General features: G+C 39.0%; 1 protein-coding gene across 1 annotated transcript in view; it reads left to right on the plus strand.

Moving 5' to 3' along the window:
- The first annotated feature begins 348 nt into the window (after positions 1–348).
- Positions 349–20393, plus strand: part of LOC126076750 (cytochrome c oxidase subunit 7B2, mitochondrial) — a 157789-nt gene continuing 137744 nt past the window's right edge. Inside the window, exon 1 of the mRNA XM_049885306.1 lies at positions 349–462. The gene's annotated coding sequence lies outside the window, so the exon portion shown is untranslated. The remainder of the gene's footprint in view (positions 463–20393) is intronic.

Below are 20393 nucleotides of genomic sequence, written 5' to 3' on the forward strand. Positions count from 1 at the left end.
TTGAAGTCTTGGTGGAATGCAGTATCTATTACTTGAAGTCACTCCTCTGAGATAGCGGTCCGCCTGAAAGGAAAGCACTGAGTTCTGGTGGCACCTTCTGAGGGACACCACTTTGCTATTCCTGTTCTGCTCCTAATGCACAGTACGCAGCATGTGAGTTATTGCTTATCAGTCAAGTCCTGATTGGCGCTGAGAAATGTTGTTTTCCAGATGTTTGAGTCATTAAAAGTGGTGTCGACACAGCAAGCAGCCCTTTGGTTTTGGGCGTCTTTGCCTTCAGCAGGGGTTGGCAGGCTGTTCGTTCTGGCCTGATTAATGGCTCCAACTAGGAGTGAGGTGTCCAGGAGGTGGCAAAGGAATCCCCTGACTAGGGCAAGTCCTGCCTTGGTTTTCATTCTCCAGGCCGCCCGCAGGGTGCTGAGTTGAAGTCTGCTGGGATGAGGAAATTGGCAGAGTCAAGCAGTAAGTAAGAATGCTTGCCTGCTTGGTGTGAATTGCCAAATAAGACTTGATTGTCTTGTATCTGTATGGAATGTTTATTTTTTAAAGTGGTTTTACGTACACGGTCATAGAGGAAACCTCTGAGCCCTGGGTAGTACATAGTATATATATGTGGAAGTGAGGCAGCTTTTTTCCATTTCTTACTCATGGCCAACCAGCTAGAACTAGAATAAGGTTCTGTTCTTAAATGAGTGTGTTTGCTTCTTCTACTTAGGGGGACACAACTATTTTATGTGGAAAATGTGATGAAAATATACTCCCTAGAGTGCTGCTCAGGAAAAAAAAAAAAAGTTTAGAAAGAAGAGATGGAATTAATTTGTCCCTCCTTCCCTCCCTCCTTCCTATACTTCCATCCTTCTTCTCTTTCTTTCTTTCATTTTTCTTTTCTTTTATATCTGTTTGACTTTTATTAAGGCCTGTCTGATGTGAGGCACACATAATGCCTCTTGTTAGAATTGTAATGCTAATTGTTGAAAAAAAAAGCAGATTATATTTTCATGTTGCTGAGAACATTCCTGCCTAGAGTATTAGACATCTGTTTGTGACTTTTTTCTCCCACCAATTAACAGTTCTGTCCAGTAGGTGAACTCCTTTATGTACACATAGGGATTTGCTTTCTCCTTTAATCAAATATTCCTTAAGTCTGTAAAAAGGCATTTCTTCATATTGAACTTCTTCCTTAGCAAGTCTGGTTCTTAACAATTTACTATCTGAAAGGCTGAAAATAGATCCTAGGATCCTGCTTACTCCTGTTTAAGAAATAATTTCATCTTTAGTTACTTTTTTCTTTTTGTTTTAGCTTATACTTTGACATTTTTATTTTCTTTCTCGGTTAGTAGTTGTTCTTTGGGTCTAACTTTACCATCTGCAACAAATTCTTTTAAAACAAATTCCTGAGCTTATACTCCTCACAGTATACAGGTATGTGAATAATTATATATCGACAACATGGACTAATACATCCTAAATTCTAATATCAAACATATAGGCATATTGCTCTGCCCATGATAGCTGCTCAGCAGCCGTTTCTTAAATAGAATGGAATGTGTTGATTCATTTAGTAAACAACAAAGAGTGAGACATTGAAGAGATAGGAAGATACAAAGTTCATTTTATAAAATACAGCTACACCAAGCGGTTGAATGAGTATATATTTTGAATTTGTCAGTGTGTTTACCTGTTTCATCAGAAAACCAAGCTATAGGGTTTCTGTGAGTCGGAATCGACTCAATGGCAGTGGGTTTTTTTTTTTACCTGTTTACCTCACTATCATGTACATATTATTATATGTATATCCTATTTCTCCACGAGAAGAGTAGCAGCATTTCCTTTTTTTTTCATTACCTAATACATAAGCTTTACACTCAGCAGCCGTTTATTAGGTGTGTATATGTGTATAGATACAGATAGATAGATGTCTGTACATGTTCTTGTAAGTTGCTGTTGAGTAGATTCTGACTCACGGTAACCCTGTGTACCTGTGTATACAGAGTAGAACTGCTCCATAGGGTTTTCAAGGCTGTGTGACTGGTGAGCCAAGAAGACAAGAACAAAATGCACACTGATTATGAAGAATTACTCGATTAACTCTTCCAAGACAGAGCACCAAGTGAACTAAAGGAAAAATTTGGGATGAATGGGCATTGTGTGATCACAGTATTCCTCCCAGGCTTACTGGGCTTACCTGTGTTAGTGATACTGGGTGGCACAAGCATTAATGTGCTGGGGGAAAGAAAAAGTACATATGAACTGTGATTTCTGTATTATACTAAGAGTATGCTATTTTTATTCTATTTTTAAGGTCCCTGGGTGGTGCAAACACTTTGTGCTTGACTCCTAACCTGAAAGGTTGTTGATTTGAACCCACCTACTGGTGATCTGCTTTTGTAAAGATTACAGTCAGAAAACCCTGGGAAGCAGTTCTGCTCTGTAACATGTGGAGTAGCTCTGAGTCGGAATTGACTTGATGGCAATGGGTAATTCTACTATTTATTAATCACATGGGAGACCTGGTGGTGCAGTGGCTGCTAACCGAAAGGTCAGTGGTTCAAATCCACCAGCTGCTCTTTGGAAACTGTATGGGGCAGTTCTACTCTGTCCTTTAGGGTCACTGTGAGTCAGAATTGACTCCATGGCAGTGGGTTTTTTTTTTTTTTTTTTTTTACCACATGTGGGCTGTTTTATGTTATTGAAGTATATTTAGTAGCTGAACAGAATATTTCTTCAAAAATTGAGGTAGCATATGTTTGAACCTTCTATTAAACAGAATATTTAAGGACATTAGAAAATTAACAAAGAAGAAAAACAACCCACACAGATTTTTAGAACAGGCAGACATAATTTTGAGTCATGAGTCATTTTATTCGTTGTCTTACCTTGGGCAAGTTATTGCACCAGTTGAAGCTTTAGGCTTTTTCTTTAAAATTTTTTTTCTTTTTCATTTTTTTTTATTGTACTTTAGATGAAGGTTTACAGAGCAAATTAATTTCTTATTAATTAATACACATACTGTTTTGTGACATTGATTGCGAACCCTACAACATGTCAGCACTCTCCTCTTCTCGATCATGGATTCATCATTACCAGCTTTCCTGTCCCCTCCTGCCTTCTTGCCCTTGCCCCTGGGCTGGTGTGCCCCTTTAGTCTGGTTTTGTTTTAAGAGCCAGTCTAATCTTCAGCTGAAGGGCAAACCTCAGGAGTGTCTTTAGTACTGAGTTAGAAGGGTATCCGGTGGCCATATTTTCTGGGTTTCTTTAGTCTCTGTCAGACCAGTAAGTTTGGTCCTTTTTTTTTTTTTTTGGTGAGCTAGAATTTTGTTCTGCATATTTCTCCAGCTCTGTTTGGGACTCTCTATTATGATCCTTGTCAAGCAGTCTGTGGTGGTAGCCAGGCACCGTCTAGTTGTGCTGGACTCAGTTTGGTGGAGGCTGTGGTAATTGTGGTTCATTAGTCCTTTGGACTAATATTCCCCTTATGTCTTTGGTTTTCTTCATTCTCCCATGCTCCAGATGGGGTGGGACAAGTAGAGTATCTTAGATGGCCGCTCACAAGCTTTTAAGACCCCAGATGCTACTCATCAAAGTAGGATGTAGAACATTTTCTTTATGAACTATGTTATATCATTTGAGTTAGATGTCCCCCAAGACTCATTTTAATAATGAGAATAGCAATACTTATAAACAGTTGAAGATAAGATTATATATAATTTGTCCAATAATACTTTATGTAAAATAAACATTCAGACCTAGGTCTTATGATTTCTACTGTGTAACACTGAAGTTAATTGTCATTCTCTACATTATGTATTAAAAAACCAAATGTTAAGGGACAGGAATGACAGGACTCTTCATATGAGTTTTATTATCCTGTTCTAAGATGATATACAGAGAACTGAAAAGATAATGCTGGAGGTTTTTTTCTGAAAGCAAATTATTTAAATTTTGAGGCAATTGAGACTCTTTAACAAGAATTTTGAATTAATATTCAGGCAATGTAATTGAATGTTTAATACCAGCTGAGTTAGTAGGTAAGAATTAATTTTAGAGAAAATTTTAGTTCAAAAAATTAAATACCAAAAAATAGAGTACTCTGAAAGGGCCAAATTAGAGATTGTTGTTTATGCAAATTAAGTCAAATGACCAAGACATACGCCAAAATACCCACTTCATGAATTAATTTGAAGAAAGCATGAGGAAAATAATCAGAATTGTTAGGCAATTGAAGAACAATTGATAATATCCTTCACACGGTTAAATATTACCTTCTATAGTTAAAAAAAATTAATCGAGATTAGATATCAATTTAATTATACCCAGGATTGGTACTGGCCTTACCTAGGGTTCAGTGTTAAATACAAAAATAAAATGTACTTGTATTTTTTTCATCAAAATTCAGTATACAGATTTTATCATCAGGATGGCACAAGACTGAACAACATTCTGATAGATATAAGGTCACCATGAGTTGAAGCTGACTCAGTGACAGCTAACAATAACAATAGCCTATCAAAAATAAGGGAAAATTGACCTTAATTTTTTATATAACATTATAACCTTCAAGTTAAGTGACCCAAAGACTGAAAATAAAAGTGAAGAATATTTATTGCATTTGAATGCTTATATTATGTATTTCATTTCCAAAATAAATGCATATGAGAAATTAAGTCTTTTCCCCGGTTGCAAAATTCACAGAAGGTAATGAAGGAATAGTACAGGTATGCAGTAATAATGACAGTATACAGGCAGAAAAAAGGTTAAGAACCGCAGCTATCGTATTTTTCAAGAATTATCTATGGTTGGACGCATTCCTTGAAAATGACAAGGATCTACTATTTAAGTCTTACCCCAGTCTGCTGGCTGCTATTTTAAATGACATTCAAATGATTCTTTTCTTTTAGGCTCCCAGTTAATATCCTTTGGGCCTTTGCAAATCTACATACTGCATTGGAAAATCCTTAGCTTACAAAATGTCTTTTCAAGCTGTACTGTAAAAGCCCAAGAAGTAGCAGCCACAGGCTGTCTGTCTTTGTCAGGACTCCGCTCGAGATATTAATGTAAAAGTTTACCAATTCCAAAAGTTGAATTATAGCTCAGGTTCAATCAGACCCATTAAAGTGCTTAATACTTCAGGGTAATTTATCAGGTTTATATATCTATTGGCACAGTTTATAGTGTCATATAGACCACATGCAGGTGAAGATGAGGAATGAAATCAATCTTTGTCGTTCTTTAGTCTCTTCGTCTTTGAGTGTAGTGGTGAATAAAAGCCAAGCAAGCTGAAATCTGTCTTTTTAGAGAGATTTGGGATAAAATGTCAGCACCCATATAGGTGATATTTACATGACATAGAGTTCAGGAAGAAGAGAATTTTAATTGTCAAATCTTTTTGCTATTCTAGGATATTTGCATCTAAAATACTAACAATTCAAGTAAAAATTCTCTATAGTTTTCAGTCAGTTGCATCAATCACTTTTTCAGAAGATGTCTTGATCAATAATGCTTATACTATTGGAAAGAGGAGAGAAAATCTCTACCCAGTGGGAGTGGAATATGTTGAGTTGTGTCTGATTGTTGGCCCAAATTTCTGAACTTATGTTTCTGGTTAGATCAAGGATGTGTATTTTCATGGTGGTGTTTTACTTAAATTTTTTCACGGCCTTTCTGGTTATCAAGGGTATAATCAATCTACCATATTTGAACTTCATCTTGTCATTACCAGGCTAGACTAACCACCTATCTGACAGGATTTTTAGGAAACAGATTTGGGTGCAACTGAAATTATACTAAGATTATTCAGTTTTACTCAATGCTGATTAAGTGTTGCAACCTTCGCTGTATAAACAGTGGGGAATATATTTTCAGCACGGACAATGCTGCACACTCCTTTTTGGTACTTGGATTTCTCTCCTTGTGCTAGTTTATGTTACATGTGGGTTTTAATATTTTAATACATTTTAATGATTTCTAAACTTCCTGTTGTTAATACAATTTTTTAAACAATTCCAGACTTAGAGAAAAGTTGGAAGCACATTTCTTTTTCCCCCTTCTGAACCATTTGTGAATAAGTTGCTGATTTCATCCCCTGCCATTGCCAAGGACGTTAGTCTGTATCCTGTGCAAACAAGCACATTCTCCCACATAACCATGAAAACCAAGAAATTAACTTTGATCCTTCCAGGTACTTCTTATATTCCATTTAAGTTTTACCAATTGTCCCCAAAATATTCTTGTATCAGAAGAGTTCAGCTCAAAATTACATTGCCTCAAGTTGTTTTGTCTCTTTTGACTTCTTCAGTCTGGGACATTTCTACAATTTTTCTTTGACTTTCCTTGACACTTGGAGAATATATTCCAGTTATTTTGTAGTCTTTTCCCTCAGTTTGGGTTTGTCTGATCGTTCTTCATGATAACATTCAGATTAGGTATCTTGGGTAGGAAATCACTGAAGTGATGTTCTCTTTTTCTTCTTGCATCCTATCAAGTGGTGCACAATTTCAATTTGTCCCATTACTGGCAATAATTCATTTTGATTATTTCATTAAGGTGGTGTCTGCTCGGTTTCTCCACTTTCCCTTTTGCAATTAATAAGTTTCTGTGGGAAGGTACTTTGAAACTCTGTAAATGTTTTGTTCCTCATCAGTATCTTAATAAATTCATTAATTTGTATCTATATAAACAAAAGGTTTCCTACAGTATTTTTATGCTCAAATTGTTCCCAGTTTGGCACGTGTTAAACTCATTTAATCTGGTTTCTCTGTTCTCTTGTCATGTCGGTATTGTTTGAGCACTTCCTTATATCTGACTCAATTTGTACTTTATCTCAGGCTTAGAGTCAGTTATCTCTCCAAGGAACCTGATCCCTTCTAGTGGAGAATGGTAGAAGCTAAGATCCAGAAGCTAGATGTACTGACTGCTTTTGGGTTGGCACTACTTTAAGGATAGATCTAGGCTCTTTTGGGTTGGCACTGCTTACAGTGGCTAGATCTAAGGAATATGAACGCATTGCTGTCAAGTTGATTCCAACTCTTAGCAACCCAGTAGGACAAAGTGGAACTGCCCCATAGGGTTTCCAAGGAGTAACTGGTGGATTCGAACTGCTGACCTTTTGGTTATCAGCCAGGCTCTTAACCAGGACTTCCTAGAGAATATAGGTATATATAACTTACATAGAGTCCCTGAGTGGTGCAAATGGTTAAAGTGTTCAAATGCCAACCAAAAGGCTGGAGGTTCAAGTCTGCCCAGAGGCTCCTTTGTAGAAAGGCCTGGTATTCTACTTCTGAAAATTCCATCATTGAAAGCCCTGTGGAACACAGTTTTCTCTGACGCATATGGTCACCATGAGTCAGGGTTTACTCAATGGCAGCTGGTTTGTTGTTTTTTCATAAGACTCGCTCTCTCTCTTATACACATCAGTGATTATCTCTGTATTGTGAAAAACCTGAGTTCTTATCAGTACATCCAATACCAGTTCAAAACCACAAGTTTCATTCTCATTTTCTCCCTTTGCATATTTTTTAAATTATTTTATTTTTTGTTGTTGAAAATATACTCAGCAGAGCATTCACCAATTCAATTATTTCTTCACGTACAACTCAGTGACGTTGATTACATTCTTCAAGTTGTGTGGCCATTCTTAGCCTCCTTTTCTAAATTGTTCCTTCCTCATTAGTATAAACTCACTGCCCCCTAAGGTTCCTATCTAGTCTTTCAAGTTGCTGGGTCAGTTTGATCCCATATAGTTGTTTAAAAGAACACAGTGTTCAAGGAGGGCATTCTTTACTAATTAAGCTAAACCATTATTTGGTTTAAAGAAATATCTGCAGGGAATATTTTTGATTTGAGGTTTAAAGATTATCTCAGGGCAGTAGTTTTGGGTGGTCATCCAGCCTCAGTGGCTCCAGAAAGCTTGGATTCCGGGAGAATTTTTACGAGGGATTTTTTTCTTCTCTTTTTTTTAAATTGTACTTTAGGTGGAACTTTACAGAGCAAATTAGTTTCTCGTTCAACAATTCATACACAGATCATTTTGTGACATTGGTTGCAATCTCTGTGATGTGTCAGCACTCTCTCCTTCCCCACTTCAACTCCCTGTTTCCATCTGCCCATTATTCTTGTCCTTTCCTGCCTTCTCTTCATTGCTTTTGGGCAGGTGTTGGCCTTTGGTCTCATATACATGCTTGAACTAAGAAGCTTGTTCCTCATATGTGTTAATTTTTGTTTTATAGACCTGTATAATCTTTAGCTGAAGGGTGAACTATGGGAATGGCTTCAGTTCTAAGTTAAAACGGCGTCTGGGGCGGGGGGCGGAGTGGCATAGTTTCTGGGGGGTTAGTCCAGGCTCTGTCAGACAAATAAGTCTGGTCTTTTTTTTTTTTGGTGAGTTTAAATTTTGTTCTACATTTTTTTCCCCTGCACTGTCTGGGACCCTTTATTATGGTCCTTGTTACAGCTGTTGGTGGTGGTAGCCGGGCACCATCTAGTTGTGTTGGACTCAGTCTAGTGGAGACTCTGTAGTTGTGATCTGTTAGTCCTTTGGACTAGTATGTCCCTTGTGTCTTTGGTTTTCTTCATTCTCCTTTGCTCCGGATGGAACGGGACCAGTGGATATATCTTAGATGGCTGCTCATAAGTTTTAAAATGCCAGATGCTGCTCATCAAAGTTGGTTGTGGAACATTTTCTTTGTCAACTTTGTTATGCCAGTTGACCTAGGTGTCCCCCATGACCATCGTCCCTAGCCCTCAGCCGCAGTAACTCAGTCCCTCACGTGTTTGGATGTGTCTATGAAACTTCTTTGACTTTGCCTTGGTCAAGTTGTGGTCACTTCTCCGATATTGTGCACTTGCTTTCTCTTCACTAAAGTTACCACTTATCTATTTAGTGTTTTTCCCACCCCAATCATCTCCTCCCTCGTAACCATCAAAGATTTTTTTTTTTGCATGTGTGTGTAAACCTTTTCATAATACCTTTTGTGATTGACTTATTTCATTCAGTATAACGCCCTCCAGATTCATCTATGTTGTGAGATGTTTCGCAGACTCATCATTGTTTTTTATTGTTGTGTAGTATTCCAATGCGTATATGTAACATAGTTTATCTGTCATTCTGTTGATGGGCACTTAGGTTGTTTCCATCTTTTTGCTACTGTGAATAATGCTTCAGTGAACATAAGTGTGCGTATGTCTATTTGTGTGATGGCTCTTATTTCTCTAGGATGTATTCCTAGGAGTGGGATTGCGGGATCATATACCATTTCTATTTCTAGCTTTATAAGGAAGCACTGTATTGTTTTCCAAAGTGGTTGGACCATATTATATTCCAACCAGCTGTGGTGAGAGTTTCAATCTCCCTTTAGCCTCTCCAACACTCATTATTTTCTCTTTTTTTGTTTAGTGCCAAAACAGGGTGAGATGGTATCTCAGTGTAGTTTTGATCTGCATTTCTCTAATGGTTAATGGTTGCAAGCATTTCCTCACGTGTCTTTTAGCTGCCTGAATGTTTTCTTTGGTGAAGTGTCTGTTCATATCTGTCATGGATTGAATTGTGTCCCCCAAAAATATGTGTCAGCTTGGTTAGGTCATGATTCCCAGTATTGTGTGGTTGTCCTCCATTTTGTGATTTTCCTGTGTGTTATACATCATAATCTCTGCCCGTGGTTAAAGAAGATTAGGGCAGGATGCTCAGGTTACATCCCTGATCCAACGTCAAGGAGTTTCCCTGGGGTGTGGCCTGTACCACCTTTTATCTTACAAAAGATGAAAGGGAAGCAAGCAAGAGAGTTGGGGACCCCATACCATCAAGAAAGCAGTGTCAGGAGCAGAGTGCATCCTTTGGACCTGGGGTTCCTGTGCAGAGAAACTCCTAGTCCAGGGGAAGATTGATGACAAAGACCTTTATCCAGAGCCGACAGAGAGAGAAAGCCTTCCTCTGGAGCTGATGCCCTGAATTTGAACTTCTAACCTACGGACTGGTGAGAAGATAAATTTCTCTTTGTTAAAGCCATCCATTTGTGGTATTTCTGTTATAGTAGCACTAGTGACTAAGATAATACCTTTTGCCCATTTTTTAAATTGGCTTATTTGTCTTTTTGTTGTTGAGGTGTTGGCAGTATCTTGTAGATTTTAGAGATTAGACCCTTGTCTGGTCAGATAGTTGTAGCCAAAAATATTTTCCCAGCCTGTAGGTTCTCTTTTTACTCTTCGGTGAAGTCTTTTGATGAGCGTGTTTAATTTTTAGGAGCTACCGGTTACCTAGTTTGTCTTCTGGTGCTTGTGCATTGGTTCTTTGTTGTGGTTCCTTTCTATATGGCATATTTTAGGACCTACGAGGGATTTTTAAGGAGTTTTGTTTTTGACATGAGAATATAAACCTTCTTCCCTACCTTTCCATGAAATCTTCAATAAAGTATTAGCTTTTGTTAATCTATTAAGAAGTCTGATCAGTTTCTGGGGCATATTAAAGTGCTGAGTCCTGCCTTAAGGTGAGTGTATGGTATAATAGAGGCTTCATGTGGGACCTTGTTACATGTGGTTTATGAAGCCATAAGGATGCACATTATATAATTTTGGTATATCAGTTAAAAATGTTCGTTATTTATGATCAAGTGGTTTATCTATGCATTCCTCGTATATTTATTGCACTACCCTGAATGCTGTTTTAGGTACTGGGCACACATCTGAGAACAAGACTGCCATACGAGTCATGGTCTGGTTAGAGGAACATGGTACAGATAAATAAAAGACAGTTAATATATAACATATGAGGCAATGGTAGTTTAGTGGTAGAATTCTCCCTCCCACATGAGAGACCCAGGTTCGATTCCCAACCAGTGCACTTCATGCGCAGCCATCATTTTTCTGTCAGTGGAGGCTTATGTGTTGCTATGATGTGGAACAGGTTTCAGCGGAGCTTACAGACTAAGATGGACTAGGAAAAAAGGCCTGGTAATCTACTTCAGAAAAGCAGTCATTGAAATCCCAGTGAATCACAATGATCTGATTCCCAACCCATCATGGGGATGGTACGGGACCAGGCAGCATTTCCTTCCATTGTGTGTGGGGTTGCCATGAGTCATGGGTTGACTCAAGGGCAGCTAACAACGACAACAACAACAACATAATATGAGGTAAATATGATGAGAGGGTGAGTAAAGGGTGGTATGGGAGCCCATGAGAGCTCACAACTTGGGCCTGGGGGTCATGGAGGATTTCTGGGGGTACATGATACCTCATCTTAAACCAGAGGATATGTAGGAGGTAGAAGACCAAGCTAGAAACAGGTAGTTAATGCCTTTAATATAGTGAGCTATTTGATGAATGGATGCCATGTTTTTAGGGACTCATTACCACTCTTCTACTTAGATTGTTTTTCTTACTGGAAGTTCCATATAGATCTCATACCTTGACATGAAGTAAAGACTTTATGTGAGGCTGAGGCCTTAAACTAACTTTTTTAAAAAAAATTTTTTATTGTGCTCTAGGTCAAAGTTTACAGGGAAATTAGTATCCCATTCAATAGTTTGTACATGAAGTGTTCCATGACATTTTTCGCATTCTGTACAATGTGTCAGTATTCTCTGCATTTTTGCCCTGGGTTCCCTGTTGCCTTTTGTAAAGATTTTCTGTCCCTTCCTGCCATCTCATCTTTGAGATGGGCAAATGTTGTCCTTTTGATCTCGTGTGATTGTTCTAAGGCATGCGTTCCTCTTGGGTGTTATTGTTTATTTTATAGGCCTGTCTATTGTTTGGTTGAAAGGTGGTCTTCGGGAATGGTTTCAGTTCCAAGTCAGAAGGGTGCCTTAGGGCCATAGTCTTGGGGTCCTCGAGTCTCTGTCAGACCAGTAGGTCTGGTCTTTTTTGGATAGCTGCTCACAGGCTTTAAGACCCCAGATGCTACTCACCAAAATGGGATGCAGAACATTGCCTTTATGAACTCTCTTGTTCCAATTGATGTAGCTGTCCCCCACGTCTATGATCCTTCACTTTTGAGCCTAGAAACTTTATCCCATGAGCTTACATCTGAGAAGTTTCCATGACTATGCCCTTGTGTGCTTTGTCTATATTAATAGACATGCAGCACCTACAATTATGTATGTAGAAATATCAACAACCAAACCTACATCTGCAGGTGAGTGTGCTCTCTTATACTCTTTCACACCTCTTTAGCATACCTATCTACCTATGTATCCATTCATAAATCATTATTTTTGATTTTATTGTGCTTTAGGTGAAAGTTTACAGCTTAAGTTAATTTCTCATTCAAAAATTTATATACATATTGTCTTGTGACATTGGTTGCCCTTTACATATTTGTAACTCTTAATTTTTGATTCTGATACACCTGTCTCCCATTAACTTTAATATATTTACTTAGTCATTGTCCCATACCAATCTGCCCTCTTTGCTTCCAGCTTCTTCCCTGCCTAAATGTCCTTCTTACCCTGTTCTGGCTCTGACTCCTCATGCATGATTGTCCACTTCACTGTACCCTATCTTAGGTCACCCTCCACAGGGATGACCTCCTCACTGTGCTAGGACTCTGATATTCTGTGCCATGCTGCCCATACTTATAAATGTCCTCTTCACTCCATTAGGGTTTTTTATTTTTCCTGTAAGACCACCCTTCATACATGAATACCCTTCTCACCCTGTTCATGTCCTGACACCTCACACCAGGCCATTTCAATGCATGGATGCTCTCCTCATTATGCTTAAGTGCTGATACCTCATGTCAGGCCACCCTTTCACAGTGATCTCATCCTACCTGGTTCTGAGTGCACATGCTGCCCTTTCACCTGCTTGCTTGGGTGTTCTCTTTACCCCTTGAAGGCTCTCACATCTCACTCCAGGTTATGCTTTTGTGAGGACACTTAGCTCAGACTCTGATACTCCGAACCAGGGATGCTCTCCTCACCTCTTTCACTCTCTGATAGCCTGTTCCAAGTTACTGTGAGTACCCTTCTCACTGCTGGAAGGAATGTCTATTTTGCCCTCCCCTACATGTTTGCTTAGAATTAACATGAGTCAGGAAGGGGAAAGGCCAAAGTGTCTGTTGTTGAATGTCGTAAATTTCTACGGTGAGTGCAGGTATTATTGGCAGGTTGGCTTCCTTGGAGTCACTGATAACTGATGCAGTTAATTAATGGCACTTTTTTTAGTTACACCAGAGTTGTTATTACAAGGAACCTGAAGGATGGGAATAATACTCCTTGACATCAACTATTAAAAATAAGATCTCCCTATTGAATTTTTTTTTTTCTTTAGTAAACCTCTAAAAGAACAACAAAAGAAAGTGTTGCAAGTCAAAAAAGAATAATGTTTATGGCAACATAATCTAATGGATCACAATTTAGAAAAGATCAAGTAGAGAGAGAGATCATGGCCTTAGTTCATCATACCCAGAAGGACCAAATGTACATTCAGCTTAAAAGGTAGTTGAGAATCAATCAGAGAAAAGTGGTCCAGTGACTTGTATGTGACCGACCTGTTTATCTGTAATCATGTTGAAGCATGGACTTGTTTACTAATAGAATCTTGAGTCCTAGCTGAACACGTGCCTGACTATATTACCTCACCTCCCTTTGTAGGTGTGACTGTGTGATTAATTTTTGTCCAACAGAATGTGAGTAGAAGTGATGTGAAAAACTTATGGGTCATGCCCTTAAAGAGAAGGACTTGACCTTTACTTCCCCCATCCCCCTTGCCACTGGCTGGAATGCAGATTTGATAAGGGAAGCTGGAGGAACCATATCACTTTGCCTTCTTCAATATGTGAGGCAAAAGCCACATGTTGAGGAAGACAAAGCAATGCAAGAGTAAGAAGCTAGATTCTTAACACCATTCAGCCACCATATCAGCCCTGGACTGCTTTATGTTGAGATTGTTACGTGAGAGAGAAATATTTTTCTGTTTTGCTTGAGGCACTATATTTTTGAGTCCCTTTGTAAGAACAGCCTAATTCCTAACTAAGACACGTGTAATAACTGTAGCTAGTTGCTATTGGGTTGGTTCTGACTCATGATGGCCTTATGTATAACAGAATGAAACATTGTGAGGCCCTGCACAACTATACCAGAATTGTTATCTATATAAAGACAACTAGATTCCTGCTGCAAGGTTTGCAGTCATATCATATTCCAACAAAAGACTAACCAGCAGTGAAAGACAAAGAGAAGTGATACATGTTAAGTATTTTAAGAACAGTGAAAGGTATTTTATTATAAGGCATGTTGATAAATGAGAAACCATAGGTTTTGAAGTCATGTGGTCTTGAGTTTAGGTGTGCAACCTCAGATCAGTCGCTTACCAGTCTAACACTAGTTTCCTCATTTGTAATATGGGATAACTTATCCCATATACTTATCATGAACGTTTGGGTGAAGAAATATATGTAAACAGAGGGTGGAACTTTAGATGTTGAATAGCTATTTTTAGCTATTATTATGGTAGAGGGTTATTTTCTTTCCTCTAATATTATCTTTAGGTGTAATTTTGATATTTGTACTTCTTGGGGAAACCCTGGTGACATAGTGGTTAAATGCTATGGCTATTAACCAAAAGGTCAGCAGTTCAGGTCCACCAGGCGCACCTTGGAAACTCTGTGGGGTAGTTCTGCTCTGTTGTATAGGGTCGTTATGAGTCAGAATCGACTCGACGGCAGTGGGTTTTGGGTTTTGGGTACTTATTGGAGCTGTATAACACTTTTTCTTTTTTTTTATTTCTGATCCGAGGAGGCTGTCATTTTTAAAATAACTGTTACTCTTAAAGAGAATATAGGGTTTCTAGTCCTAGTTTTTAAGAAAGATCTAGTGTGTCTCAATATGTGCTCCAAGAAACATCCACATCACCAAGGGAATCTCTGCCAGTGGGGCCTGGAATCTGCCTTCTTAACAAAAATCTCTAGGTAATTCTCAAGGAGCCCGGGTGGCGCAGTGGTTAAGTGCTCGGCTGCTAACCAAAAGGTCAGATGTTGGAACCCATTAGCTGCTCCATGGGAAACAGATGTGGCAGTCTGCCTCCATAAAGGTTTGCAGTCATGGAAACCCTGTGGGGCAGTTCTGCTCTGTCCTATAGGATCGCTATGAGTTAGAATTAACTCTCCTCCGAAACAGGTTGGGTTGGTTTAGGTAGTTCTTATGCTGGGAGAATTACTAGTCTGCCAGAGGTCTAGACTATGTGTGTGTGTCTGTGTGTGCATGTGTGGTGTGTGTGTGTGTGCGTGTGTGGTGTGTGTGTGTGTGCGTGTGTGGTGTGTACGTAACTGTTTGCTCTAGCCAGACTGCTGAAGAGGAGCTAGAAGGATGAAGGCTTCCCAGTGCTGTTACCATCATCTCCGTCTCCTTTACAAATTCACTGGTCAGATATTGTACTAAATCTTTGGTATTCACAGAGTGAATGTCTGTGGTCTTTGTATTTAAGAGCAGTACTCTTATAATTCTGCTGAGTCACTAATTTGAATTTCTAGCACAGTGAAGCTAATATGTGTGGGCAGGTGAAAGTGTTTGATTGACTGCCCTACATCTGCATTTCAACTGGCTTAATGTTTTTTTTTTTTTCCACCCTCATTGTTACTCATGGAGTACATTACTGAAGAGACAAAAATACTTGTTTTTAATTTGTTTGTGAATAATGGCTCGGAAAAGAGAGTGATTAGTGATGGGGACTAATGATGAAAATTAAGCAATTTTAGAAAGTGGCAGATCTTTAGACAGAGAATGTAAGTATTTTATATGATGATGCCTTTTAGTTTACTCATCCCTTAAAGTCCAGGTTTGTATTCAATAAAAAAAATATATCAAGGGCTTATTCCAGCTTCCCAATTCAAAGAAAATAAATTATATGTATTGCTATTTGGAAAAAAAAATCTATGGAAATGCTGTACATTGTATCTACCTTTTATAGATTTACAAAGAACAATAGCATTTTAAATGTTCCGAGAAGGTCTATAAAGAAAAATCTAACTATTGCAAATTAATATAGTAGCTCACAAACTTAAGTGATTTTGTGCTTTTTCTTAACATCTCCCAGTCCTTGTCTTCTACCCAACACCCATGATACACTAAATTCAGCTTGATGTGCATTTAGTGCATTTCTGTTTTGTTTTTAGGAATGTCGGAGGCCATTTTGCCATCTGTCATACTAGAAATTGAAGCTAGGTTTTTTAAAGTTAATTATTACTGTTAATGTTTTTAATGCAAAAACTTAAAATTGTGAAGAAATTAAGTGGGTGGGGCCAAGATGGCTGACTAGGTAGATGCTACTGTGGATCCCTTTTGCAACAAAGACTCGGAAAAACAAGTGAATCGATCACATACATGACAATCTACGAACCTTGACCAGCAAACACAGAACTAAGGAGTTGATGGAGGAGTGAAAAGCCGTGTGGTGAGGCAGCGACTGCTTCGGGAACCAGTGTCGCCCACCACAGCCTTGAGCCCTCGCGGATCCCTGGTTTTAGAGTGGCTGGGCTGATCACGACTTACTGAGATGGGGCAAGCACGGGACGCAGCCCTGTTCCCTAACCCCCTGGAGTGATCTTGGCAGAGACTCAGCCAGGGCAAGCAGGCTGCACACTGATGCGGCTGACAGGAGAATGAGAATCCACAGAGAAGCAGCGACTGTTCTTGGAGCCTGGAGCCAGTGTCCCAGTCAGAAAACCTTGGCGCTGGGCTTTGGACTAAGCGCTGAGGAGCAGATCACGGCTTCCTGAGATGGCGCAAGCACGGGACACAGCCCTAAATCCCTGGAGTAACCTCGGCCGGAAACCCAGCCAGCGCACACAGGCTGCACACTGACGTGGCTGACAGGAGAAGGAGAAATCATGGGGAAGCAGCGACTGGTTTTGGAGCCTGGATCACAGTGTCCCAGCCAGAAAACCTTGGCTCTGGGCTTTGGACTAGGAGCGGAGGAGCTGATCATGGCTTCATGAGACGGCACAAGCACTGAATGCAGGCCTGACCCTTGGGCAATCTCGACCCAGTCAGCACACACAGGCTACACGCCCCTTTGGAATCTCAGATAAAACAGTCTTCACCAAACAAGATAAGTAACTTTGTATATACTGCCGTGCTACTCTCTCCTATCTGATCCCTCCCCTCCCTGCCCCAGGTGGCTTCATTAACATTGGAATTTCTTGGGCCAGGGAATGAAGTGCTCTGTGGGTTTTTTTTTTTTTTTTTCCTAACCCATTCTCCTAGCCTGAGAGAGAAAAATCCTTCCTTGACTTCCCTAAACTGGAATAATAATACACAACCAGCTTCAGCCAAGCAAAAGAGATCCACAGTCTCTGGCTTTCATCCCTACAGGGAACCAGGTGGCTATTATAATGCAAAGGCAATTCTGATAGAGATCTGACTGTAATTGTTTTAGGGAAGCAGTGGAAAGACAAGTTTTGGAGGTCTGATACCTTTCTATCTATTAAACAGAGTGCTCACTGATGCACAGCAGGGAACTGAGGGCTAAAGCTCCACCCACCCCACCTAGCCACCTGCTAAAGGGGTCTGAGGATAGGGACGCCTACTAATCCTTACAGGTACAAGCATTGGGTGTCTAAGGTAAGGCAGCAGAGCCTACTCACCAAAGAGCTCTGGAAATAGAGGCACTCCTACCTCACTGGCATGTGGGAAAGGCTGTCAGCATCCTGCCTTCCTCGGAGTGTGACCCCCTGCCACTACTAGAATCTGGTGAATACAACCATCACCACTACTCCTCTAAGTTAATAGGTGACAGCCTACACCACAGACTAGGTGACCCACAATGAGCACACCTAAGCTGATTCTATTCAAGGATAGTGAATGGACTCATAGGCTCATATATCTGGTAACAGCTCAAACCAGCTGGTAGTAGGACATAAGTGATTCAAAGGCTACAACAATGAAGATGGCACAATCTGGTAGCCCATCTGGGTGTATTGAAACAAAACAAAACTAGAAGATAAGACTCAGTGAGCAAATATAAATCATTACAATATCTTATAGATGGCTCGGAGACAGCAGTCAGTATCAAATCATGTAAAGAAGTAGGCCATGATTGCTTCTACAAATCCTGAAATTAAAGAATCAAAATCTTTCCCAAATGAAGATACGATCCTGGAATTGCCAGATGTAGAATATAAAAACTAATATACAGAATGCTTCAAGACATCAGGGATGACCTAGAAATGAAATAAGGCAATCTACAGAGAAAGCCAAGGAACACATTCATAAAGCAGTTGAAGAAATCAAAAAGATTATTCAAGAACATACTGAAAAAATCAATAAGCTGCAAGAATCCATACAGAGACAGTATTCAGAAATCCAAAAGATTAACAATAAAATTACAGAATTAGACAACTGGATAGGAAGTCAGAGGAGCAGACTCGAGGAATTGGAATCCAGTGTGGGGGAGATAGAGGATAAGGCAATTGACATCAATATAGTTGAAGAAAATCAGATAAAAGAATTAAAAAAAATGAAGAAACCCTAAGAATCATGTGGGACTCTATCAAGAAGAATAACTTGCATGTGATTAGAGTCCCAGAACAGGGAGGGACAACAGAAAATACAGAGAGAATAGTTGAAGATCTGTTGGCAGAAAACTCCCCTGGCATCATGAAAGATGAAAGGATATCTATCCAAGATGCTCATCGAACCCTATACAAGATAGATCCCAAAAGAAAATCATGAAGGCATATTACCATCAAACTTGCCAAAACCAAAGATAAACAGAAAATTTTAAAAGCAGCCAGGGATAAAAGAAAAGTCACCTACAAAGGAGAATCAATAAGTTCAGACTACTCAGCAGAAACCATGCAGTCAGGAAGGCAATGGGATGACATATATAGAGCACTGAAGGAGAAAAATTACAAGCCAAGAACCATATATCCAGGAAAACTCTCAATCAGATATAAGGGTGAAATTAAGATATTTACAGATGAACACAAGCTTAGAGAATTTGCAAAAACCAATCCAAAGCTACAAGAATTACTAAAGGAAATTGTTTGGTCAGAAAATCAATAATATCAGATATGAACACGACACAAGGTCACAGAACAGAACATCCTGATATAAATTCAAATAGGAAATCACACACACAAAAATAAGATTAAAAAAGAAAAAATGCTCAAAACAGGGCATCATTGAAGTCATTATGTAAAAGATTACAGTAATCAAAAAAGAGGGACTAAATACAGGAGGCATAGATTTTCCATGTGGAGAGGAAAACAAGGCGATATAGGATGATACAAGTTAGGTTTTTACTTAGAAAAATAGGGGTAAATATTAAGGTAACCACAAAGAGGTCTAACAATTCCATAACTCAAAATAAAAACCAAGATAAACATAGGGACTCATCAAAAATAAATTCAACTACTATGAAAATGAGGAAGACACAATTTACAAAGAAAAACTTCTCAGCACAAAAAAGTAAGTGGAAAAATGAAATCGTGAACAACACACAAAAAAAGGCATCAAAATGACAGTGCTAAACTCAAAAAAAACTCATAAAAAATAGTTATCTATAATTACGCTGAATGTAAATGGACTAAATGCACCAATAAAGAGACAGAGAGTCTCAGACGGGATAAAGAAACACGATCCATCTATATGCTGCCTACAAGAGACACGCCTTAGCCTTAGAGACACAGATGAACTAAAACTCAAAGGATGGAAAAAAAATATCAAGCAAACAACAATCAAAAAAGAGCAAGAATGACAATATTAATTTCTGAAAAAATAGACTTTAAAGTTAAATCCACTACAAAGGATAAAGAAGGACACTACATAATGATTAAAGGGACAATTGACCAGGAAGATATGACCATATTAAATATTTTTGCACCCAGTGACAGGGCTGCAAGATACAGAAAACAAACTTTAACAGAATTGAAAAGTGAGATAGACATCTCCACAATTATAGTAGGAGACTTCAACACACCACTTTTGGTGGAGGATAGGGCTTCCAGTGTAAGAAGCTCAATAGAGACACAGAAGATCTAATTGCTACAACCAACCAACATGACCTCATAGACTTATACAGAACACTCCACCAAACGGCTGCAAAATATACTTTCTGTTCTAGTGCACATGGAACATTCTCTAGAATAGACCACATATTAGGTCATAAGGCAAGCCTCAGCAGAATCTAAAACATCAAAATATTACAAAGCATCTTCTCAGACCATAAGGCCATAAAAGTAGAAGTCAGTAACAGAAAAATCAGGGAAAAGAAATCAAATACTTGGAAACTGAACAATACCCTGCTCAAAAAAGACTGGGTTTTAGAAGACATTAAGGAGGGAATAAAGAAATTCATAGAATGCAACAAGACTGGAAACACTTCCTATCAAAACCTCTGGGACACAGTGAAAGCAGTGTTCAGAGGTCAATTTATATCGATAAATGCACACATACATAAAGACGA

This window comes from Elephas maximus, chromosome 5, assembly GCF_024166365.1.
Source record: "Elephas maximus indicus isolate mEleMax1 chromosome 5, mEleMax1 primary haplotype, whole genome shotgun sequence".
Lineage (NCBI taxonomy): Eukaryota > Metazoa > Chordata > Mammalia > Proboscidea > Elephantidae > Elephas > Elephas maximus.